The sequence below is a fragment of the Sus scrofa genome, chromosome 9 (genome assembly GCF_054392235.1).
Source record: "Sus scrofa isolate SSC_HxYL_T2T_F1_AM1 chromosome 9, Sscrofa_HxYL_maternal_Yorkshire_Landrace_v2.0, whole genome shotgun sequence".
NCBI classification, from domain to species: domain Eukaryota; kingdom Metazoa; phylum Chordata; class Mammalia; order Artiodactyla; family Suidae; genus Sus; species Sus scrofa.
This window is the reverse complement of record NC_139391.1, coordinates 133,860,425-133,887,060: the sequence shown is the minus strand read 5'-3', so window position 1 is coordinate 133,887,060 and position 26,636 is coordinate 133,860,425. Positions and strand designations below refer to the sequence as shown.

General features: G+C 42.8%; 1 protein-coding gene across 7 annotated transcripts in view; it reads right to left on the bottom strand.

Moving 5' to 3' along the window:
- The window catches only part of PTPN14 (protein tyrosine phosphatase non-receptor type 14), a 365,153-nt gene that overhangs the window by 129,766 nt on the left and 208,751 nt on the right, over nucleotides 1–26,636 (bottom strand). For 2 of the 7 annotated variants that reach the window (XM_084978024.1, XM_084978027.1), the window contains exon 1: nucleotides 1,780–1,877. The exons of 4 other annotated variants lie outside the window; for them this stretch is intronic. The gene's annotated coding sequence lies outside the window, so the exon portion shown is untranslated. Of the gene's footprint in view, nucleotides 1–1,779; nucleotides 1,878–7,308; nucleotides 7,509–26,636 lie in introns of those variants that run through there. One more of the 7 variants, XM_084978025.1, reaches the window with a different exon arrangement.

Below are 26,636 nucleotides of genomic sequence, written 5' to 3'. Positions count from 1 at the left end.
TGGGATTTTGAGGTTAATAGATGTAAACTATTGCATTTGGAATGGATAAGCAATGAGATCCTGCTGCATAGCAGGGGAAACTATATCTAGTCACTTGTGATGGAGCATGATGGAGGATACTCTGAGAAAAAGAATGTGTGTATGTATGCGTGACTGGGTCACCCTGCTGTATAGTGGAAAACTGACAGAACACTGTAAACCCGCTATAATATAAAAAATTAAAATCATTTAAAAATAATAGGAGTTTCCGTCATAGCACAGCGGAAACGAATCTGACTAGGAAACATGAGGTTGTGGGTTCAATTCCTGGCCTCACTCAGCAGGTCAAGGATCTGGCATTGCTATGAGCTGTGGTGTAGGGTGCAGATGCAGCTCAAATCTGGCATTGCTGTGGCTGTGGCTGTGGCCCTGGTGTAGGCTGGCGGCTACAGTTCCGATTAGACCTTTAGCCTGGGAACCTCCATATGCCATGGGTGTGGCCCTAAAAATACGAAAAAACAACAAAAATAATAACAACAATAAAGACACATGGTGTTGAAAAAAAGAAAATAAAAGGCATATCAGATTAAAAAACCAAGTAGATCTTGAATATTTATAAATAAAATAATATGTCATCTGGGATTTGCTCAAAAGGAGTGACGTGGGGACTGTGCAGGGCTACAGATGAAGCAATACTGGCCGCAAGTTGCCAGCTGTTGAGGGTGGGAGCCAGGATGTCAGGCCTTACTCCACTCTGCAGTTTTGTGTCTGCTTGAAATTTTCCATACGAAAAAAACTAGGTTTATTTATTTATTGCTTAAATACAGAAGTCTTCCTTACATGGTACTTTGTAAAGGAACCTGGTAAGACAGCTAACAGTGCCCCCTTTGCAGCGATATGTGACAGCAAGAAGAGGGTCTGTATTTTCCTTCCCCCCAAACCCCTCTGGCTCCGCCACTGCCAAAGTTGCATTTAACCTCATCAAACGGACAGGAAGATGTTCTATTTGGAGGTAAAGTGACAAGCCAGATACAACGCAGGCAACAATCAATCGGGCCTAAGATAAGGGATTCTTCTCCGTCCAACTTGCATAATCAACTGTATCAAAATACCTGACTCTGGCTTACTTCTCAAATGAGCTTTCTCTGTCGATTCATGCCAGCAATGCTTTGTCCTAAGAGACTCCGCCCTTCTCTGAGAGACCGTAAAATCAGCCATGCTCAATTCCAGTTCTTGCTGCTGTCAAGTGTCTACACCCAGGGTGGTGTGTGTCCTGGAACGTCAGAGCGAATCACAGCCAGGGGCCAGAGGGGAGATGCCTGCAAGGGTCAGCACACCAAGAAAGCAGCGATGTTCAAAGGAGATGAGACGCCAGGACACGCTGCTGAGCTCCATCTCCAACAGCCCCGGGAGACGGCTACTCCTAAGGGCCCATGTCACGGACGAGGACGCCGAGGCTGGAGAGGTTAAGAGCTTGCCCGAGATCACACAGTCACTAAGGCCACCACCTGACCCACCACGTTCTTACTCAATGAACCATTCTAATAATATCCAGAAAGCAGGTGGAAAACTATGACCTGGTGATATAAAAATAACAATGACAAAAGCAAGCCACCACATTCTATAAGGAAGACTGTGACATGCCGTCTGCAATCTGACTGCTCACCCACAATGGACTTGGCTCAGGTAGGGTGGAGATGGACCCCATTTTTAGCCCCACGATGGTCTAGGCAGAGGGCACAACAGCAGCATCAGGGTCCTGTTCGGGCCACAGCGCCTCCCACCCCCAATGCCTCTTACCTAGACGGCTTTCCTTCTACAAGTCCTGGGCTGCGGGCTGTGCCGCCCAGTAGGGTAATGCCGGCAGGTCGAGTACAACCTCTTCAAAAACCACTCTCAGAAAGGATCACACCAACAGGAGAAGAGGTTTTCCAGCCTGGTCATATGACTCACTTGTCAAAACAAAAGAAACTGGCTGACGGTAAACACACCTTTAACCTGCTTCACCCTCCTCTGGGATGTGCGCCCTGAAGGGACAAAGCTGGTGAAGAGAGGGGCTCTCTGTGACAGGCTGCTGCTGCAGGAGACCGCACTCAGCCAAGTTTCCACACCTCCCTCTCCCCCGCTTCCTTCCTGCCCTGAGTTCCCTCGACTTCCCTCACCCGTCCAGGGCTTTCGGATGGGAGCACTCAGCTGCGTCACTTCCTCTCCAAACAAGAGCAGCGGCCAAGCATCGCTGCCAAGTCGCTCCCCCTGATCTGCCCGCCCAGTGCCCAGCATCCCTGGGTCATCGCCTCGTTCCTTGGTTTTCTCCAGCCCCACCAGTGAGTCTCACCCGATGTGAAGTCATTTCCATCCCTCAGCCGCGTATAAGCTGTATCGCCACGGCTCAGAGCTGCCTCACTGTCTGCATGTGTAATACGGGGATGCTAAGAGCCTCCACACAGAGTTGTTGGAGAAATTAGAGAGGTGAGGACTACACAGAGCACATGGGTGGCACTACGAATTTGTCTGCTCTCACGGCCCTTACTGCTGTTGCTATTTCACTAAGTACTGCAGGAACCCAAGGCAACCCAGACTGCCCGCGGACTCCCGCAAGGGGAAACACTCCTCTCCAACAAGCCAGTCCTTATAGGATGTTTAAGGTTAAGGCTATTCACCATGAGGAGACAGAACATGAATGTAGAACAAGCAGCTACAGGTCCACTGACAGGGTGCCCAGCGGGTTTCAGATATGTGACCACTCCGGTGAGTCAGGAATACAGCCAAGCGGGTTCTGAAGTGTTATAATGCAATCACTTCTCCGGAGCCAAGATGCTGAATCAGGGGGAAGGAAGAATGAAAACAGGTATGAACTAGTGTCAGCTGTGAAAGAGTTGCATAATCCCAACTGATGTAACCAAGTGTTAATTACCAATGGCAGAAAACAAAGCCTCGAAACAAGACGGTCATGTGACACGCACGTCCCTTCATACAGGAAGACGACATACACACATGCCCACGGGATGGCAAACCCATCTGAACTATCCTTTCTTTTCTTTGTCCTCTGCCTGGTAGACGTAGATCTTATACACACACACAAAGTGGCTACTAAGTGGGTACTTGGTAAAACATACATTGTACAAAGTAGCTCTCAGTGACATTACAAAGAAAGGGCATCTGTCTACAATTTGTTCACATACTAGTATTCCTGTTACCATTGGTGACCTCAAACCTGAAGATGTGCTCAGCTGCCTGCATCTTGGGGAGCAAGTCTGGGCCTCTCTAAACAAGACGCTGCCTGTGGGGCTGGTTCTCCCCCTGTATGGGGGTCATCTGTGCCCTGTGGGGTGTGAGCCCGGGAAGGGCTAGGAAGGCAAATTTTAAGTGCTTCAGCTCTTAAGTGGGACTCTAAGCACTTAGAAATTGAAAAGCTTACACATGCACCATTTCTAACAAATTCATGTCTAATAAAAGCAGCAAAGACTACACAGAGTAAACCTCATTTAAGAGGCTCCCTTTGCCCTCTTGATTTATACATGTTTCAAGATGTTAAAGATTTCAAATGCCCCTGGAAATAAACACCATTTACTAAGATCTTTGTACCTATGCAAAAAAGAAAGGAAGGAAGGGACCGTGGGAGGAAGGAGAGAAGAGAGGGAGGAAGGGAGGGAAAGAAAGAAATCCACCCCTGGGAAAATAAATGCATATCTGTTCTTCCCAGAGATTGTAAGAGGGCAAGAACCAACTGTTTCACACAACTTTTGTAACCCCAAACCCTTCTGCACTGTAATTAACATATGCTCTGACTGAGCAATGCCACTTTGGGGAAACTAATTGGAAATAAAGCAAGGAATCTTAAGGATCACATAGAAAGATGCTGAACTAAACAGCATCTATGGTAGAGGATGGGGGCCTACAAACAACCCTTAGGAATGTCCAAACAAATTTTTCCATAGCTACAATATTTAGGATATTATGCAGTTATTACAAATTAGTCAAATCTGAACCTATGAATAGAGCAATTAAAAATGTTGTCACTGGCATCCCCGCCCTGGTGTAATGGGGTAAGAATCTGACTACAGAAATTCGGGTCACTGCAGAGGTGAGGGTTGGCTCCCCAGCCTGGTGCAGTGGGTTAAAGTATCGGGCATTGCCACAGCTGTGGCTTGGATTCAATCCCTGGCCCGGGAACTTCCATATGCTGTGGGTGCAGCCATAAAATTAAAAAAAAAAAAAAAAAAAAAAGTCTGTAACTACTGGCTTGTTGGAAAAGTTGCAGAGTAGTACCTAAGGGAAAAACAAAACAAAAACCACTCATTTCGTATGTGTTCACGCTTACATAAGCTTGGAGAAAGGTGCAGAATATTTCCTTTCTTAGAGAGATGAGAGGGGCAGCAGAACGTCTTTGTCTTTATAGCCTTCGGAAAATTAATATTGTATTAGAAAAAAAATTTTTAAACCACTTAACCTCGCCTCTCCTAAATACTATATATAAGGAAATTTGGAAGAAATGACTTGTGGCTGCCAAGGGGGAGGGGAGGGAGTGGGATGGATGGGGAGCTTGGTGTTAACAGATGCAGACTATTGCCTCTGGAATGGATTTGCAATGACATCCAGCTGTGTAGCACTGGGAACTAGGTCTAGTCACTTGCGATGGAGCATGATCATGTGTGAAAATAGAATGTACCCATGCGTGTGTCACTGGGTCATCATGCTGAACAGAAGAAAACTGACAGAACACTGTAAACCAACTATAATGGAAAAAAATAAAAGTCAAGATACAAACTAAATGAATAAATAAATAAAATGCTGCCAAAAAAGAAATCTTCCTTCAGAGTAGCATTATATCAGCTATCACGTATTACTTCAGCAGTAATATTTTCTGAGTGATCATTATGTGCCAGAATTGTGCTAAAGATTTTTACATGCAATCATATCATTTAATCTTCACAATCCCAATTTACAGATAAGACAACCAAGACTATAAAATCTGGCCAGTCCCAAGACAAGCAGGAGGCACAAGCTCCCTTCGAAGCCCGGTCTTTGTTAATAGATGCAAACTATTGCCTTTGGAGTGGGTAAGCAATGAGATCCTGCTGTAGAGCACAGGGAACTCTATCCAGTCACTTGTGATGGAGGATGACGGGGGATAACGTGAGAAAAAGAATGTATATATGTATGTGTGACTGGGTCACTTTACTGTGCAGTAGAAATTGACAGAACACTGTAAACCAACTATAGTGGAAAAAATAAAAATCATTAATAAAAAAAGAAAAGAAAAACAAAAAAAGATTACACTGTAAGATGCACATTTACCATATTATGTTCCCGGTATAAATATCAATATTTAGAACATTATCTCATCAACCACACAGCTTTTAGCATCATATATAATCATACCTTGACTAATTGCAAAGGCAAAAAAAAAAAAAAATCATTTGGGATGAAGTGTTCGTTTTCAAAATTAGAGATGATTAAAGCCACTTAAATCCTGGAACTTGAGTTTTCGTTCTTTTGAATCATTAGTTAGATATATGTCATTGTTTTTCTATTTTGGTGAAAACTTTTAATAATCTTCAATACTTTCTGATTATAAATACATTATAAGAAAATTGGAAATTATAGAAAAAAAGGAGAAAATAAAAATTATCCATTATGTCACTACCCAGAGATCAATTTAAAACCTTTGTATACTTTATTCTTTTAAGTATATTTTAAATTTGTTTACATAGTTGGGATTGTACAACACTGATATTTTTCTTTCTGATTCCTACTTCTTATTTTCCCACATTACTGAAAAAGTTTCAAAAACAAGTTTGAACTGCTACATAATATTCTGTGGTATAGATCAACATGCATGTACCCATTCTCCATCGCTGAAACGTCAGGTTGAGTCTGGTTTCTCCCCATCACTCAAAAACACTTGCCTCGGCCTCTGATCCCTTCTTTAGAGTATATTCTTAAGAAGGAGTGTTACCAAGTCATAAGCTCTCCATTTTTGGAAGTCTCACTGCACACTCCTAAATCGATTCCCAAAGGACCGTCAAGGCCATGACAAACTGCTATGGCTTCCAATGCTTAACTTGCAAAATGACAGAAACACAGTGTGTTCTTAAATACCTTAATAAAAAGCTGCAAAACATAAAGTGGAAAGGAATCAAATTTGGAGTCAAAAGAACCAAGATCAAGTTAAAGCTTTTTCCTCTTATTGGATTACCTCTGGCATGGCTCCCCAAAAGGCAGAAAAGCTGCAGTAAACTTCAACCCTAAAGGGATCCGTCAAAACTCCAATGCCCCACGTGTCAGGAGGGTTGGGCAGAAGAATGCTTCCCCATATCCAGTCTGAATAAATGGGATCCCTTCTTTCCACAGCTACAGTGCTATGTCACATACCACGACTTCAGATGCAGCAGTTATTAAGGACTGCTTCTGAGAAACAGAACACGTTATCAAGTGGTAACTATGGAAATTACTTTGCCTGAACATTAAATGACTATACTTGGTTATATTTATATATCATTTCCTCAAAAACTACTATTCACTCAGAACAGACTACTGATTGTAGGAAATCCCAGAGAACAAGTCAAGACACCCTCTCTGCCTACCTAGTGGTAGGAAATGCTAGGTCAGGGTACAAACAAAGAGTAACAGATGCACTGGGCAGCTGGGAAGGGATTAGTCCCGACAGAACAAGGGCAAGGGGGAAACAAGCCAGAGATGAAAACGCACACCATCCACCTGGAGACTGTTCTAGGCTTTCGGGATAACCTACAAAAGGTAGAAAGGAGAGGACAAAGATGCATGGCTCAAGAAGAGCTTCAGGTATGGAGAGGTTTCAGCTGGAGTTTATGCCCATGCTCATTTTCATTCATGTGAACAGAATATTTGAGACAGAAGCCATGGACGACCCAAACACAGGTGGCACAAGAATAAAAACTGAAATACTCTATACTACTCAGCCATAAAAAAAGGACAAAATAATGCCATTTGCATTAAAGCCAATGATGCAGCAACATGGATGCAACCAGAGATTATCATACGAAGTGAAGCAAGAGAAAGACAAACACCACAGGACATCATTTAGATGTGAAATCTAAAATATGGCACAAAAGAGCCCATCCACAAAACAGAAACAGGTCATGGTCATGAAGAAAGGATTTACGGTTGCTGGGGGGAGGGGGAGGGAGTGGGAGGGATGGGGAGTTTGGGGTTGGTAGATGCAAACTGTTATATTTGGAATGGATAGCAATGGGGTCCTGCTGTACAGCACAGGGAACTATGTCCAATCTCTTGGGTTAGAACAGGATGGAAGATAGTATGGGGAAAAAAATACTCTAGTGATCTTACCATCCCATGTGATATTTTGACACTGGTCCATTCAATCAAACATTGGAGCCACAGTCAGTAGTTCTCAGGAGTATTCCAAGCACTCAAGTCAGACTGGAAGGTGAGGATTCTTATACAGCAACTAAAATAGGCAATTGTGAAGAATGCCGATTCCACTCTACTACCTGCTCCTGGACCCTCTCAAGGGAGACTGCATTGATCTGGAAAAATTGTAATGGCAATTAGTCCTTACATGCAAGGTTGGAACTCACAGACAGTGGCTAAACACAACAAAGAAAAATTACCCAAGGTGACATACTTCAGGAACTCATTCCAGTAACAGTCTGTGCTGTGTTGAAATTTCATCTTTGTAAAACATACTTCCATCTCTACTTCTAATTTTATCCATTTCCTCTTAAAGTCTCTCATCTTGAAAAGGGCAACTGGGAACCCTCAGCTCTACATCATACCTTCAAATATTTAACACTCATTATATACTCACTGCCCCAGATTCTCCAACTTAAATAATCTTTCCTTTCTGACCTCCTCTTTTTAGGCACTAGTTCATCATCTTGTTAATTATGTCTGGGGCTCCCTATTAACTGTAAACTCGCCTTGTTTTCTTTCAGTTAGTTGCAGAACTAAAACAAGACAAGTTATTTTTACAATCTCAATCATTGCGATGATTTTATTATTCAGCAGAAAACAGAGCATAGAAGTGGGATTTTCCCATATCTTCACTTGAAGGAAAAAATCTCTCATTAGAAGACTCCAAAACACAAACAAACAAACAAACCTAACCCTGTTCTCATTTGTATCCGACAATAAAGAAGAACAGAATGAAGGAAGAAGAAAATGTAAGATGGAACTGGAATATCTACATTTATTTCCTTTCTCTGCATGGTTGCTTTAATCTAGCCCATAACGAGAAATAAGGAACTAGAAGCAAGGAGATTGCTGAGTTTAAATGACAAAATAAAGGTTTTACACTCTTTTCTCAATTGAAAAATCATTTTAAACTGAGGAGAGGAACAAGATACAAACGATTAAAGCTCCATGACTGATGAAACTAGGGGATTTCAGAATCCCAGGAGAAAAAAATGCAAATCAGGAGGGGAAACCCTGGGAGAGGAAGCTAAATCGGTCCTTCATCAGCTTAGAGGCACAAGGTATCAGGTGTTTCGTTTTGGGAGGCAGGTAGGTTGTTTTGTTTTGCAAAGTGTGTAGGTTGTGAGTAGGGAAGATGTGAAAGTAGAGAAATTGTTTGAATGTCTTTATGAGTTAGTGTTACTCCTCCCAGTCCGGGAGGAATGGGAAGTCGGGGCTCTACAGGGATGTGTCCAGGAGGGAAGGGGGAAGGAAGTGGGGGGGGGGGTTAACAGACAAGACTGGATCATGTGCAGTTGTATAAGTTTCATAACACAGTTGGAGGTGTGTGGGAAGACTGAGATGTTTAAAGAAAACCAAGCAAAGGAAAAGGTGAAGCATTTGCCAACTCCAGGAAAAACAAAAATCCATTCAGGGAGTTCCCATCGTGGTGCAGTGGTTAACGAATCCGACTAGGAACCATGAGGTTGCAGGTTCGATCCCTGCCCTTGCTCAGTGGGTTAACGATCTGGCGTTGCCGTGAGCTGTGGTGTAGGTTGCAGACACGGCTCGGATCCTGCGTTGCTGTGGCTCTGGTGTAGGCTGGCAGCTACAGTTCTGATTAGACCCCTAGCCTGGGAACCTCCATACGCCGTGGGAGCGGCCCAAGAAATGGCAAAAAGACAAAAAAAAAAAAAAAAAAAAAAATCCATTCAAAAAAGAAAATGCAATCTCAGCACCACACTTGGCTTAGCTATGAACATTACTGACATTTATTTTGAAGAGAAAGCACTGCACTGAGCCTAACCATTATATTAGTGCTGCTCATCATCCTGGAGGGGGGGGGCAAGGAAGATGCAGCATAAGGAGGCTCAAGTCCTTACCTCCCGCCACCACCATCATCACCACCAGCGGTCTAGCTGGCACTAATGAACATTTACTGTGTTTGATATTTTTTTCTTCTGAGCTTGTATTCGTTGGCCTCCTGTCTCTCGCAAGAGTCAGAAGGCTGCCATAGACAAAAGGCACTGGGAAGCCTCCCAGACTGAGAAAAGAGGGGTGTTTCCCTTGAATGCCCTGCAGTGCCTTTGGAATTCCCTCAACACAAAGAGGAAGGAGCACCCCACTCAATCTTTGGAAGTCTGTGCTAACTGGCCAGGAGCAAGGCCTCACTAGAGGAGACTAGAGGAAGAAGGAAGGGCCATTGGACACTGAGCTGAAACGAGGGGACCTGAAGAGAAAGCTAAAGTACAACTGACCTACAGTCTCCCAAGGCAATAGAAACAAAAGCAAAAATAAGCAAATGGGACCTAATCAAACTTACAAGCTTCTGTACAGCAAAGGAAACCGTAAACAAAAAACAAAAAGACAACCTACAGATTGGGAGAAAATATTTGCAAATAATGTAACCGATAAGAGATTAATTTCCAAAATATACAAACAGCTCATACAACTCAACAACAGAACCCAAAAAACTCAAATCGAAAAATGAGCAAAAGACCTAAATAGACATTTCACCAAAGACAACAGGCACATGTAAAGAGGCTCAACATCACGAATTATTAGAAAAAATGCAAGGATGTATCATCTCACACTGGTCAGAGTGGACAACATTACTAAGTCTACAAATAACAAATGCTAGAGAGAATGCAAAGAAAAGACCATCTTCCTACACTGTGGGTGGGACTGTAAATTGGTGTAGCCGCTATGTAAAACAGTATGGGGCTTCCTCAAAAAATTAAAAGTAGAGTTATCATATAATCCAGCAATCCCACTGCTGGGCATATAACCAGACAAAACTATAACTCAAAAAGATAATGCACCCCTCTGGTCACAGAAGCACTATTCACAATAGCCAAGACATGGAAACAACCTAAATGTCCATCAGTGTATGAGTGGATAAAGAAGATATGATATGTATATAAAATGGAATACTACTTGGCCATAAAAAGAATGAAATAATGCCATTTGCACCAACAATGGATGGACTTGGAGATTATCATACTCAGTGAAGTCAAAATAAGAAAGACAAATACTTAGACAAAAAAAAAAAAAAAAAAAAGGCGGGGGGGAGTTCCCGTCGTGGCGCAGTGGTTAACAAATCCAACTAGGAACCATGAGGTTGCAGGTTCGATCCCTGCCCTTGCTCAGTGGGTTAACGATCCGGCGTTGCCGTGAGCTGTGGTGTAGGTTGCAGACGCGGCTCGGATCCCGCATTGCTGTGGCTCTGGCGTAGGCCGGAGACTACAGCTCCAATTTGACCCCTAGCCTGGGAAACTCCATATGCGGCGGCAGCGGCCCAAGAAATAGCAAAAAGACAAAAAAAAAAAAGAAGAAAGAAGAAAGACAGATACCATATGATATCACTTACAGGTGGAATCTAAAATACGGCACAAATGAACCTATCTATAAAACAGATTCACAGACACAGAGAACAGACTTGTGGTTGCCAAGGGATCAGGAGTACGTGGGGATGGTCCGAGGGTTTAAGGTTAACAGAGGCAAACTCTTACATAGAATGGGTAAAGAACAAGGTCTTACTACATGCACAGGGGTCTATGTGCAATATCTGTGACAAACCACCACGGAAAAGAATACAAAAAAGAACGTACACACATGTATACTGCACCACTTTGCTGTGCAGCGGAAACTAACGTAACATTGTACATCAACTGTAAGTCAATTAAGAAAGAATAAAGTTGAGAATCATCAAAAGTAAATAAATAAAATACAACTGACCTAGACCTCCAACTCCTAGTCTCTACCACCCAAACAGAAGCTAATAGATTAGACACAGGCTAATCCAAATGCACATACAGATGGCTTTTATGCTGAACCTAAACCCATGAAGGGGGATGACCACGGGGGGCTGAAGACGTCCAGCCTTTTAAATGGAAGTGGCGATTCGTTGAGCAGAGACATCTTACAGATGCTGGCACCACTGTGGGTCAATGAGGGAAGGTCAATGAGTTCCGGTCACTACATGTTCATGGCCAAAAACCAAACCCCTAATTTTACCAGAAATTACAGTTACTATACATGGAGCATTTCTTTCACGGTAAACTCTGTACATATATTATTTCTAGCATTCACATCACCAGCCCTGCAGGAGGCATCAAACCCACTTTATAGATAAGTAAACTGAAGCTTACAGAGTTTAAGTAACCTACTTACGACAACAGCTGGCTGGCAATGGAGTTGACACAGTCTCCATTTGGCCATGCGGTTTCCCATCTTCCATGATATCTTACAGTAGGAGCCTTTATTATGACTTTTCTATAGCATCTGGAGGGATCCAGCAAAGTCAGTCTCTACCACTGGAAATATAATTCAGAGCTCAGCACCTCCTGATAGTATTATATACAACTAGTAAACCCTCTTAGAGAAACACACTCTCTGAGTTCCTAGGGTTAGGACAATAGGGACACAGTTGCCAGATGCCCCAGTGTCAGGAGGAAAAGGAAGCGCCAAGATTAGAGAGTGCAGAGGTCCAGAAACCAGGGTCTTTACTCACACACGCCTGGCGTTTGCTCGAGACACATGCCTGGCATTTACCAGTACTGTTCCTCCGCTGTTTCAAAAACAAAAACAACCTCCCTGGATCCTGACACTCCCCTCCCACTAATGAACAGAGGCCAATCTTGATATTGGAGGCTGGAAAAATAAACCAAAATGCGGGAAAGTTCTCAGATGTGTACATGGCACACTGGCCCATCCCAAGTTTTAGCGTTGGAACTTCTCAGGAAATCTGGAAAAGCTGACCCACTGTCACCCAGAGGCACCAATCTGTTCATGTTCACTTGGGCACGCTGGTCAAACTCTCCAAAGCATCTTTTCATTCTACCAGTGGAATAATAAACACCAGATAAATATGTGAGGTGATGGATATGCTAATTAAATAAGGGGAATGTTTTTACAATACACGTGTATATCCAATCATTGCAATGTTCACTTTAAATAGCTTACAGTTTCATACATCAGTTATACCCCCAACAAAGCTTTTTTTAAATTTTAATAATACCAGAATAAACTATATGCTTTTATATTCTCATGGGTAAGTACAGAAGTGAACACAAATTGCACCACACCTGCTCCTCTTAAGCCAATGCCAGAATTAAAACAAATGCAACCAACAAGGGAACTAGACTCAGAATTCTGTAATAACCTATAAGGAAGAAGAATCTAAAAAAGAATAGCTATCTATTATACAGGCATAGCTATATATATAAAACTGAATCACTTTGCTACATACCTGAAACTAACAAAACACTGTAAATCAACTATACTGCAAAAGAATTACAATTAAATTAAAAAACAAATTCAAGTAAATTATGCCTATTTTCTAAGGTATATCCTAAAGTCACTGATTAGCGAGTAGTTCACATATGACGAGAGAAAGGAAAGGTAAGTGAAAAAAGGACCAGGCAGAAAACAACTTACTGAGAGGTCTCAAAAAATAGACTAGACTTAAGGAAGGTGAATGGAGGACTGTGAAATCCAGCTATGAAAGCAATGGGGTGGGGGGGGGGTGAAGTGCTTGATCAACCTATACGTTGCAAATAACAAAGGAAAAAGGTAGGAAAGCATTGTGTGGGGAGGTCCCATGCTAAACAGTGACTTAAAGAGGAGCCAGCTTCAGGGAGAGTTTGCTTTCGGACATCCTGAAAAGAGGAGGCAGAGGATGCTATGGGGTCATCTGCAGGCCACCTCATCTGCTATACGGGAGAGAGGACGAGGGGAGAGCATTGCAGGATGACTTTCCCACTCTGCCACCAACACCCCTCCAATATTCCCGCCAGAGTAACGGGAGCAAACTGATGCCAAGCAAAGCTGGGACCTTAGTCCGCACCCTCAAGCAGGGAACCCACTCAGTCCAAAGACCTTACCTTTACAACAGGACAGTAGTGGGTGACACAGGGGGGAATATAAAAGCTCTGTGTACACCACAGGGTATTTAAGCCAGCGTTTTGAAACAGAAGGGCATTTTTACCCAAACTTGAATTTTGTACTGACCTCCCTCTTGTGAGCCAAAATAAGTAGAGTCCAGTTTGTCGTCTCTTTTAAATTAAGACTATATTTCAAGACAATGTCCTAACATTTTAAAAAAGAAATTCATTACTGCAAGTATTTATCAAAGACCTACGACGTGCCAGGTACCATGCCAGACAGCAGAGAAAAAACTATTTAAAACAGACACAGTTGTGCTGTCCTCAAGATGCTCACCTAGCATAAAAGACCTTCATTTCTAAAACAACTGTCTGTACAGGCAGCAGAAGATGGAAATTACTAAAGTATCCAGGCAGGGCGGTATCACAGCTGAGCACATAAAAATCACCAACCAACGCACGGGCTTAAGTCTTTTTTTCTTAACACTATCTGCCTTTCTTTAAATGTCAGGTACCAGAACATGAAGGAATACCATTAACATGCACTCATTCAACTCATTGCCACTGTGCGACCCTGAAGATGCTGCAGACACAAAGATGAAGACAACTGGGCTCTTGCCTTTAGGAAGTTCATAATCTAGTGAGGAGGAATTCTTAAGAATCAGAGAGGGCAGGGAGTTCCCTGGTGGCCTAGGGGTTAAGAATCTGTTGCCACTGCTGTGGTTAGGGTTCTATCCTTGACCTGGGAACTTCTGCATGCAGGCACTGGCAAAAAAAAAAAAAAATCAGAAAGGGCAAATAGCATTCTCTGGAAAGAGGTTTGAGTGCTGTGTTTAATAAGATTTTTGCAAAACTGATACAAAGTAATATTACTTCCTTTTTCTCCTTACAAATTTCCCCTCTCTGCTATGTTGGAATGTATTTCATCAAAATGAGTTTGCTGCCACTTTCCAAAATATGAAATGCCCTCTCCCCTCCCACTATGAAATTCAAGGACATTTGAATTTTCTCTGGTCTATCGTGGCTTAAGGCTGCTCCCAAAGACAAAATAAGGTGGTGTGAGGAAGGCCCTTTAAGATCTGGTCTTTGCTTTCCCAAATACTGAGGAGGAGGAAAAAGATGTTGATAATGATAACAGTGGTTAATAACTGCACCTGCAATGGATGAAGCATCTAACTACGTGTCAAGCACTGTACTAAGCAGTCTCAGTTCATTGTCATTTAATACTCATAACAGCCAGTGGGACAGGCCTCTTATTTATTCCCATTTTACAGATGAGAACACTGAGGACTGAAGAGATAGAGACTTGGCTCAAGAACACAGAGCTAGGAAGTGGCAGGGCCAGGTCCAAATGCTTACCCAGCATACTAGGTTCTCCCTTAGCTGCCCTTTCCCCACATGCTCCACCACCTGCAAGGGGCAGGAATCCCCCACCGCATGCTCTTAAGTGCCATACCTCAGAGAGGTCCTACTTTCCAGCTTCATCCAGTCAACTCCTACCTGTCTTTCAGAACTCACTGGGTATCACCTTTTCAGGAAACTTCTAGACTGCTCCTCTCTCTCTGGATTTTCCCAGCCCTGGGCATGAGCACCGCCCCCCCCTCCCAGTACTTATGCCCATGTGCCATTCAGTCATGAGCAGCTCCAGGTCATGGGCCATTTCGTATTCACTTCTGGAGCTGCAACAGCACTTATGTATAACAAGCTTCAATTCGCTGGTGCCGGTTGGTTGGACAAATGATTAAAGAAAGAGAACTGAGGGTAAGGGCTTATTCCAGGACATGCTTTGGAACCAGCGATAGCCAGGTTCAAGTCCTATCTCAATTTCTTACCAACTTGACCCACTTACCTAACTTACCTAAACTTCAGTCTCATAATATAAAATGAAGGTTAAGGGGAGTTCCCATCGTGGCTCAGTGGAAATGAATCTGCCTAGCATCCATGAGGGCGCAGGTTTGATACCCAGCCTCAGTCAGTGGGTTAAGGATCTGGTGTTGCCACAAGCTGTGGTGTAGGTCGCAGACACAGCTTGGATCCCAAGTTGCTGTGGCTGCGGTGTAAGCCGGCAACTGTAGCTCCAATTGGACCCCTAGCCTGGGAACCTCCATATGCCGTGATGCAGCCCTAAAAAAACGGAAAAATAAAAAAATAAAATAAAATAAAAATGAAGGCTAAGGGAGTATCCCTGATGGCCTAGCAGTTAAGGATTTGGCACTGTCACTGCCATGGCTTGGGTTCGATTCCTAGCCTGGGAACTTCTGCATGCCCTAGGTATAGCCAAAAAATAATTAATCAATTAATCAAAATAAAATGAACGCTAACAGTAGCATATATTGCAAAAGGCTATTCTGAGGACTTAGATTTGGCAGCTTAGCTAAGTGGCCCAGCGTATGCATTCAAAAAATGTCAGTTACTAGTAGCACAGCACAGGTCAAAACCAACCCTCTATCAGTGAAGGACTTCACCCTGGTTCAGAGCCCCTCTCTCCTCTCCAATCTCAAAGCTCTGAGCAGATACAAAGTTCCTCTTCCAACACTGTGGCCACAGGGTGGGAGGGGTCATTTTCACAACCAATCCAGGTCCCTTCCAAAGCTAAACATTTAGCAAGCATTTAGGTTTTTCCATAAAGCTTTGGGGAGGAGGGGGTGGGGAACGTTTCACATCTAACCTTGAATTTAACCTCTTCTCTTAATCCAAGCATTTCCCTAGGAACTGATGACCTGGCTCAGAATAAAGCAGTTGCTACTGTAACACTGACCTTTGACAGAGCACTGCTGGTAACTGCAGTGCCCTGATCACCAGATCAAAGTTTAAAATCTTAGTCATTTCACGCCATATTGGTCAAAACATCCTGGGCTATATATTAGACAACAGAATTGTTTCCCATTTTGCATGTATAAATGACAATACCATGAAGGATGCCAGAATTCCTAGTCACAGTTATGCTACTTTAAGAAATACAGTTTGCTTAGTATGGTCTAACCCCAGATTCAGTGCCACAGGAACAATTTGCTTTTAAGATTACACCTTAACAGGTTTTTAAAAAAACTATAGATTTCATTATAACCATTATGTAGGACTAGGAATGGCCTGAAAAAATTCTCAAGTCAAGTCTCATTTTCTATGTTCTCATGATACTGTACTGTCACATTAGTTCATGGATAAAACTTCGATGGAAGAGCTCTCCAGCGGCTGCAGAACTGCTGGTGCTGCTGGAGGATTCCAACTTTCATTCACTGGCCCTGAGAAGGCTCCCTCTAGGCTCACAATGAAAACTTGGGAACCTCAGAGTTGGTTCTGCAGAGAGACCAGATGAGATGGGGCACAGGCGCACAGCCTGCCAGAGCAAACTTGCACCTTTTTCTTCCCTGCTTCATTGTTCTTGGACACACCGCCGCCTCCAACAAAAGGCTTATCTACCACAGTGGAACTTAGTCTGAAAAAGCAGAATATGAAGCCAGAAATTTACCTTTAATACCTAATTTTAACCTCCTCAGAGGCACAGTGAGATCAGCGAGGATGATATAAGTTGATACGCTGGCCCCAATGTCAGACTCATGTTATGTACAAGCGCACGACATACGAGTTCACATATACATGATGAAAAGCTGCTTAAATCTGAAATACTGGCAGAATGCTTATCCCGGAAGGCGCTTTTACCGAGCATATTCTTATAGGCACGTGTCAAAGAAAAGAGGAACAACTTCTGGGGTGGGGGCTCTCAACCTCACCCACCATGAAGACAACCAAACAAACTGCCGGGACACTCCACCAGCGTCCTCTCGTCCCATCTGCAGTGCCTTCCTTTTCCTCTTTCCTCCTTCCCTCTTCCCTACATGACACCAGGAGTCTGGGCAGCCTCCTGCATGGTCTAGCAGCCCCCAGGGTTACTGAGGTTCCTGCCATACAAACTTAGGCTTCCATGCTTCCTGCTCAAAACAGGGGCTGGTTACACATCTCTCTACTTGCCCAGTTAACCAACAAACTATGCTGCTGTGCTCTCTGCACGCCCTGCTGTGTTCCACCTTCTAGATTTAAGAAGTTAGTGCTGTTCTTTTTCCTGAAGGAGTAGAAAGAGAAGATGCTAGGAAACGGGTCATGTAGGGGAAGCTCTTACCTGAATATGAACAAGGCGGAGAGAATGAAGGCTGACAAAATACTTGGGGGCCAAAAGGAACAAAGACCTCTCCTGACATTTCTAAGGCCAAGAGTCATTACTACACTACCGGATGGAAGCGAGGGGGTGAGGGCGGGTGATCCTGTCCCCTTGACAAGACTCAAGGAAAAAGAGTGAATATAATTAGCAAGATGACCACGTGTCATCTTCGTCACAAGTAAACTTAAGCGAGATGCCTGTAAGACTTGGGATTCCTCTCGTCCGACTCATGAAACTAAACAGGTCTTGAAGATTACTCAATACTTGCTTTGGTCCATGAAACAACTGTCTGAGAACTGGGACCAGCATGGGTGGTGAGATGTTTTCGCCTCTTCTTAGGCTCATTCCAGAAAAGGATGACGACACATTCAGTTACTCATTAAGGTGAAAAAAATCTAAAGACATGAACAAGGGCTAAGAGCCTGCACTCTGAAGTAACAAATTCCTGAATCGGAGTACTAAGTTTGAGTTTTAACTAACTGCAAAACTTGGGCAAACTATTTTAAACTGTCTGAATCTCAGCTTCCTCATCTGTAAAACGAAACTAGTGGTCACCACATTTCGCAGGGTTATTGGAAGGATTAAATGAGACAAGGCACATAAAGCAGTTAAGGTATTCAGACTGCACTGGAGTTCCTGTCGTGGTGCAGCACAAAGGAATCTAATACCCATGAGGGTGCATGTTCGATCCCTGACCTCGCTCAGTGGGTTACAGATCTGGTGTTACCGTGAGCTGTGGAGTAGATCACAGACACAGCTCTGACCTGGTATTGCTGTGGCTGTGGTGCAGGCCAGCAGCTACAGCTCCGATTCAACCCCTAGCCTGGGAACCTCATCATATGCCACAGGTGAAGCCCTAAAAAGAAAAAAAAAAAAAAGAATTAAATGGTCAAAAAGCCTGCAGTAATTCAAAGAAGTCCAAATAAGAAAGAATGTGCCATTAATCTAACTCTGGGAGAAAACACATTTAAACAAGACTGAAGTTTTCAAATTAAGATAGGGCAGGAGGAGTTTGCACTGTGGCACAGCAGGTTAAGGATCCTGCATTGACTCTGCAGTGGTGGGGGTTCAATCCCCAGCCCAGAAGAATGGGTTAAGGATCCGGCATTGCTGTAGCCATGGCACAGGTCACAGATGTGGCTTGGATTCCATTCCTGGACCAGGGAACTTCCATAAGCCACGGGTGCAGCCAAAAAGGAAAATGTTTTAAAAGATAGGGCAGGAACAAAGCTTTACAACATAGTTATCAAATGCTATTTCAATATATTTTTCACACCCACAGACAAACAACACTTCGTGTTTCTTTTTTAAACACAAAAATAAAACTCTCCTGGCATTCTTGGTCCTAAGCTTAGAACGTCCTCAGTAATTTTCCATCTCACTTTTGTGCTCACAGATTTAGAAATGTACTTCAGTTCTTAACAAAAATATTTATGCTCTGAGGTATTTATTGCTTCGCTTCGCTATACCCCAGCATACAGATAAGAAAGGCATTCGAGAGGAAATGCAGAATAATAGCGCACGAAGTGTTCTAGAGCAGAAGGTCAAGCGACGGAACACACTTCACAACTGTAACAGGACAGGGCTGCAAACATAGCGAGGCTTAGCCCAGCCCCGCCCGGGAGCCCAGCCCAAGTCCTCAAGGGAAGGAATTCCAGCTCCAGGACCCACTGGCCAAAGGCAGGACCAACACCAACGCACTGGAGCCCCCCAGGGGAAACTGGGGTTCTATTATCTGCCGAGTTCCCAAAACTTTATTAGCAAATCACTGGTTTTCTGTTTCTTTTTTAAAGCAATGCCTTTCTTTTCTTCCCCCCCCCCCCCCTTTTTAGGGCCACACCTGCAGCATGTGGAAGTTCCCAGGCTAGGGGCAGAATCGGAGCTGTAGCTGCTGGCCTATGCTATAGCCGCAGCAATGTGGGATCCAAGCCACATCTGCAACCTACACCACAGCTTGTGGCAATGCTGGATCCTTAACCCACTGAGCGAGGCCAGGGATCGAACCCACGTCTTCACGAACACTGTGTGAGGTTCTTAACCTGCTGAGCCACAGCAGGAACTCTGACACCTTTATTTTCAAATGAAACATCACAGATAAAAGCAGAACTGACTTTTTAAAATTTTTTTATTCTATTTATTTATTTATTTAGCTTTTTAGGGCCGCACCCATGGCATATGGAAGTTCCCACCCTAGGGGAAGAATTGGAGCTGTAGCTGCCGGCCTATACCACAGCCAAAGCAACGCCAGATCCGAGCCATGTCAGTGACCTACACTACAGCTCACGGCAATGCTGGATCCTTAACCCACTGAGGGAGGCCAGGGGTCAAACCCATGTCCTCATGGATCCTAGTCAGGTTCGTTACCACTGAGCCATGAGGGGAACTCCAGAACTGACTTGCTGGCACCCATTTATCCTCTATGACACCCATACCCACAGACTTAGTCCCAAGTCCTAGGATCCCTAAAGGGACCAGAAAACCGTATTTGAAAAGACAAACTAAATGGGAGCTGAAGCAAGATTTGAGGATCCTCAAGAAAAATGTATTTGGAACATGTAAATTTCCCTCATTTAGTTTTAACTTGGTCTATTATTTTACAGAATTGCTTTGGTAAATAATAAAAATTCTATACAAAAAAATATGAATGTTCATGGTTACACTACAGGGGAAAAAGAATGGTAGAATTCAATCCATAGATCTAGCTTAATCTAAATGTAAAATATTTTAAAGGTTATAAACCTGCCAGAAGAAAATACATGTGAAGGTGTGGATTTTTCCTAAGATCCCAGATTTAGAAACCATATCAGATGTCATTATATCATCTAAAATCCCTGCATGGCTAATGACAACAGAGAGCAGGTGAGAAGACAACCACCTGGGAGAAAATACTTGTAACATGAATAACAGACAAAAAGCCAGCGTCCAAGAAACCTTCTTCCCCAGTAAGAAACTACAAAAACAGACGATTTTTAACTTAACGATAGGGCGAAAGAGCATACGAAGACATTCAAACTCATTAACTATCAGGAAAATGTAAATTAAACATGCGTAAGAGGCTACTGTTTTTAATCCTTCAAACTGAAAAAAGAATTAGACGTTGATCATTTCCAGTGCCAAAGAGGATACGGTGCTTTTTGTTGGAACAGACACAAGCATGACGTTTTTAAGGGAAATTTGTCATTACCTGCAAAAACTTCAGTGTGCAGGACCTTTAACCCAGTAATTCTACTTCTAGGAATCTATCCTACAAGACTCTACATGTATTCATAGACAAGGATATTCGTCTTGGCATTACTTATCATAGAGAGAACCCGATACAACTGACACTGGGTACAGAACATGGTACAAACATTTAAAAGAACTAGGATCTAAACATACAAGCCAAGGAAATAGTACCGCACATCTCTGTATGACAAAAGCCTAATTTTGTTTCTAATTTGTTTTTTTTTTTTAAACTTTCTTTACATTTCAGGTCGTGTATATATGTGCATAGAAAAAGTTCCAGGAGGACATACTCCAAATTGTCAGCTGTTGGCAGGGTGAACAAAGGACAATATAAAACTATGTCAGCATGGTGTTACCAATTTAATTAAACACACACACAACACACACACACACACACACATACCTGTGAGTATGCACAACACAGAAAAAGACAAAAGAGGTGATACAGTGATTATTCGCAGGTAGTAGGATTCTGGATGATTTTTTATTTTTTGCTTCATAAAATTTTCTACATTTCTCACATTGTCTAGAATGATCATTATTACTTTTATTTGCAGAAAAATATTAAGTGTTATAATGAAATGCTTGCAGGGGCTTTAAAAAGGTGAGAAATAGCAGAGTATTTATTTCCTGTCCCGAGTATAATATGATAGCTGTAATAGTCGTTAAGAGTTCTGTCCCAAGAACTTGACCCAGGGTAAAGTCTTCCTTCCTCTTCCCATTCTATCTGATTCTCCCGACGTGATTCCCACCCACAATACACATTAATTTTAATAAAAGCATATAATTAAGTACAGGCTCTAAACACTGTCCCAGGCCAATAGGACCCAGAAGAATTATAGAAGGTATCACGAGAAAGCAACACTGAGCTGAATCTTAAAGAATTCAGAGGAGCATGAGAGAGAGAGGATGTGAATCCAAAGTCCTTCAAATTACCTTATTATTCATCTCTTCTCCATCTGATAGCTCTCAGTGTTGGAAAACTGCCTCAACACCAAGTATCCCAGGAGACGCATATATGACTATAGAGTAATGAAATATATTGAAACATATTTAAACGTGCACACGAATATTTCATTGCGTGTATTTTTAAGTTTTCAAATTCCTACCCCAACAGAAAGATTTCAAGGCCAACACTCTGTAAGGTATCCCAGGAACACTGCTGGTGGCGTAACTTTCACGGCAAGCCATTTGGCAACATTTTTCAAAATTACAAGTGTACAAACCCTTTGACCCAGCGATTCTATTTCTGGAAATTTTTTCTAAGACTCAGACATGTGTGAAAAAAGTCTTTGTAATTGCAAAATCTGGGAACAACCTAAAAACCCCATCACAGCACAGAGGTTAAATAGTGATGGGTACATAAAATGGAAAAATGATTGAGGAGGCCCTATGTACGCTGAGATGCATGGCTTCCAGGATAAGAGACACAACAGGAGTGGCATATCAGGTGTGTGGGAACATTTGGGGGGAGGGATATATACATTTGTTCATATGCAAAGTATGTCTGGAAGATCACATTAAAAACTAGTAACAGTTAACCTCTAAGAGGGGTACTTGAGGCTGAAGATCAAGGGTACCTATAAAATTCTTCATTACGTTTCTCTTTCATCCATTCAAACAAAAATACGTATCCCTTAAATTTCCAAAGAAATTTTATCCATTTATCTCTCCCTCCAAAGAAAACTTCAAAGCCAAGACTTTACATAATAAAATAGCCACTCATGTGAACTTGGAAAGTCTGCCAAAGTTCACGGAACTGTCATCCTGTCATTTTTTAAATGGTTAATATGTCAAACTCTCTGTAAAGCCGTTAGCTGCTTTCTAGTTTAAGTATAAAATTTCTAAAAATGCCTATGAGACAGCTCCTAAAAAGAAAATAATACTCGGATTTTGTTTGATGTTCTCCAAATACAGAAAACACTCTTCCTATGACAGGAAACTCAACTTCAAAAGCCACTGTGTGGGAACTCTTGTTCCTGGGGACCCATGTGTATTAGCCACTCGGGGAGGGGAAGGGCAAACAATCCTACCTGCCAGTGTGTCTGCCAACAACGCTGTGTGACATTTTCTCACTGCAGGCAACCAGTCACAGCTCTAGTTGATGGCATTTTGGCTTCATACTTAATTCTAAGACATCCCTGAGGCTGCGCCCAAGGATAAAAGTTCTCTGCAGACCATTCTCCCAAATAAGCACCGAGTAGCCATGTGCCGGTGTTGCTATAGATCTGTGGCAATCAGGAAAGACGCCTGAGAAACAATCTTTGAGCAGCTTGGAACAAAGGTGCAGTCAGGCCCCAGCTTCCCAGCTAGAAGGGGCCATGGGGCTACCTCACTCCCTTACCAGCCACATCTGCAATCGCCTCTACAACATCCCCGAGGCCACTCGAATTTTGTTCACACACTCCAGCTTCCCACATTCTTCCATGTGCACAGTTTCACCTCTGCTTGAGGCTTCTCAGAATCAGGGCCATCCTTGCAGCAATGCTGTCTTCCTGCAACTCAGCAAATGACAACGCTTCCTGGGTTCCGAAGACAAGCGGCTCCCTGTATGCAGTGCTTACCCATCTCTCAAGAAGTACAACATCCTAAGGCATCAGGACCACCAAGGGGCAGACTGAAATGAATACTCAGCAGTCAATCCACCCCAGGTCTCATCCCATTTCAGTGTCTAGAAGGGGATACGGGATAACTTGCTATAGTCCATCTAAGGTCTTTGTTAGAAAGTCTGAGGGAAACCTGAGGCCAGCCAGGACCGCCCTGGTCTGAAAGCACAACATCTGCAGGACACGTGGTACCTCGGGTCTCAGCATCGCTAACATGAGGAAAACACAGATCCATTCCAGAGGACGGCGGTGAGCATTAGAGGAGAGACTGAAAAACATCTGGCCCTTGGTAATTACGCATTACTGTGAGAAACTGCACAAAACACTAACAATAAAGGATTCACCATGCTCAAGAGTAAGTGGAGAAAACGCAATACAGTAAAGATTAAAATCTATTCTAACGGACAGGCTGTGCAGTTTTAAGTCAACACCAAAGTTCAAGGACTGTTGTGGCAAACAGTGAGATTCGCCCGGCAGAACTAGGCCAAAAGGTTAAATTTTCTTTTCATAATTTAATAATATTACAATGTGACTATAAAAATATTACAGCCTCATAAACCCTGGAGGGCTGGTTAAGCAGAAAACTTAATCAATGAAAACACAGTAAGAATTATATGAATAAGTAGCCATAAACTCTTTTTTTGCCACAGCAACGCAGGATCTAAAATGTCCTGTGATCTATACCATAGCTCACAGCAACACCGGGTTCCTTAACCCACTGGGCCAGGCCAGGGATCAAACCTGTGTCTTCAAGGATACTAGCTGGGTTCATTACTGCTGAGCCACGACGGGCACTCCCAGCCACAAACTCTTGAAGAAGGGATTCTATTCATGTTCATCCCTGTTGAGTTTCCACCTAACACTGCCTGGAAGGTACTAGGCGCCTAACAAACATTTGTTAAGGAAATGAACTGGGAACACCAGGTGTAGTGTAGGAAACATTAAAGTCATTTTTCATGCCATATACTCAATTCTAAGAGCAATTATTGTGAAATTATTTTATTGTTTGGTTGAGTCTGGGCTTGAAAGACGAGATCTGGGTTTCATCCAGTTGTGTTCCTTACTAGCCAGGCGAATAGTGTACGCTCGCTAAGTCGGTCGTCCCTGAGGCAAGATAAGCTTCATCTTGCGATAAGTCAACTCATAGGATGGCAAGAATTAAGTGAGAAAAGTATATTTGTAATATTAAGTATTTTTACTTAAAAGCTAAGGAAAATGACAGGCATTTTAACCTAAGCTTTAGAGGAAATACAGCCTCTGAAGGTGTGGGAATTATCAAAAACAAAGGCAGAGTTATTTGATTATGTGAACGTGTGACATAATGAACCACAGCACAATAATGTTAAAAATAACAATATCGGAGTTCCCTGGTGGCCTAGCGGGTTAAGGATCTAGCATTGTCACTGCTGTGCTGCAGGTTTGATCCCTGGACCTGTGAACTTCTGCGCATGATGGGCATGGCCAATAAATAAATAAATAAATAAGACTTAAAAAAAATCAGTATCGTAGAAAACAAATACGTGGAAAACATAAATGGAATAGTGATATCATTCTTCTATCAATTACTTACATAAGATACAAGCAGACTTCCCTCAAAGCTTTTTTAACAAGACAGTACAAACATTAATGAGAAGTTATTGAAATTTATAATTTAAAAAACCTCCTAACTACTATATATAAAATAAATAACGAGGTTCAACTGAATAGTACAGGGGACCACATTCAATATTTTTAATAACCTAAAATGTCAAAGTATATGTGTGTGTGTGTGTGTGTGCACGCACGCGTGTGTAACTGAATCACTTTGCTGTATTCCAGAAACAGAATACTGTAAACCAGCTATACTTCAATTAATTTCAATAATCTATATTATCAACAATCTATATCAGTAGGCTAACTCTACAAAAATAAACAAAGCATCTCAAATGAAAATTCCAACCAAAAAACCCAAAATCCAATTAATGGAGTCACTTTGAGTTTTAAATTCAAACCGTGAAAAATAATCACCTTGATTTCTATTTAGAGAAACATACCACTAAAACTAAAATTTACATACTTTGTGTTCAAAACAATACTATTAGCAATAAGATGGCAAGCACTAGTTAGTGTTTACTGTGGCACTATTTTAAGTACTTCATAAGAACTAATTTATTATATCTTCAAAATAATCTCCAACGGTAAGAGGTAATCTGACCTGAAGACATACTGAGTGCTGGGGTTGGTGGGGGTTAAGATCTTGAAAGGTATTTTAGACACGGCTTCTTTGACACAGCTCAGTAATCAGAAGGACTAAACCTTATTTAAACACAGCCATAAATTTATCATCAGCTGCCCCCTTCCATGCTTATCTCCACTGTGCAGGTGTGTATTTGCAAGACAAGATAAACTCTACAGTTTAAGGAGCAAAAAAATCAAAAACACCTTTGCATGTTCACTTCAAATCATCTCGGTTCAGGATTGATGCAGTTCCGCCAACTCCCCAGGAGCCCATTCTTTCCTCTCCAAGTGCAGCACCTCAGTAAGTGCTCTTGGGCTCCTACTATTGTAACGTCGATCAATGAACAACCAGTGGGGGCAATCGGCAAAAATCACATGACATATTTAGCTGCAGGAAGAGCAGAGACTAACATCCGCAATGATCATGAGTTATTTCATTTTAGCTGCACATAAAATATTTCTATCTGTTCAGGGGCAAATGTACCCGATGTCACCTACTCCAGTAAGGTTTGCCTTATGTCTTTTCAGTTGTCTATTGTAGTTCACGGTTGAGTCTCTGAGCTTTTCCAGTAAGAATGGCTGGTTTCTGGGACTCTACCAGATTTGAATGCAGCGCATTCTCATTCCCGGGAAGTGTCTGAAATAGTTGGAGACTCAGGGACCTTCCCCCAAATGGAGAACTGGGCAATGGGGCTTAGAATGCTTCCAGTGATGTCACTACTTCCCAGTTCCTTCCCAGTACTTCCAGAAAGGACGGAGGGTCAACGGAAGACTAAAGGCCTCCAACTCACATTGCAGAACGTGCAGCACTGCCACGGGCTCCCCCGAGCCCTGCCTCTGAGATGTTCTTCACACTGCGCTGTGGAAGTGACAAAATATATGAGGACTGTGACCCCAGGCAATCACCAGGTATCCAGACAGGAACGCTTTCTCTCACTGCTGCATCCAAGCCCCTCGCCCAGCCCTGGCAGTGGGCATCTACCCCAGACCTATCATGACTGGGAGCTCCTGATGCCTTAGTCTTCCTGAATCCCTACAGCAAGGTTCTGGAAGTCTGATTTCTTCCCACGGAACCCAAACTGCCTCCTGCCCCCTATCATCTTCCCACAGCTGTCACATCCAACTTAAGGCAACCAGAAGACAGGCCACATGGAAACAGGGCTTTCGGAAACA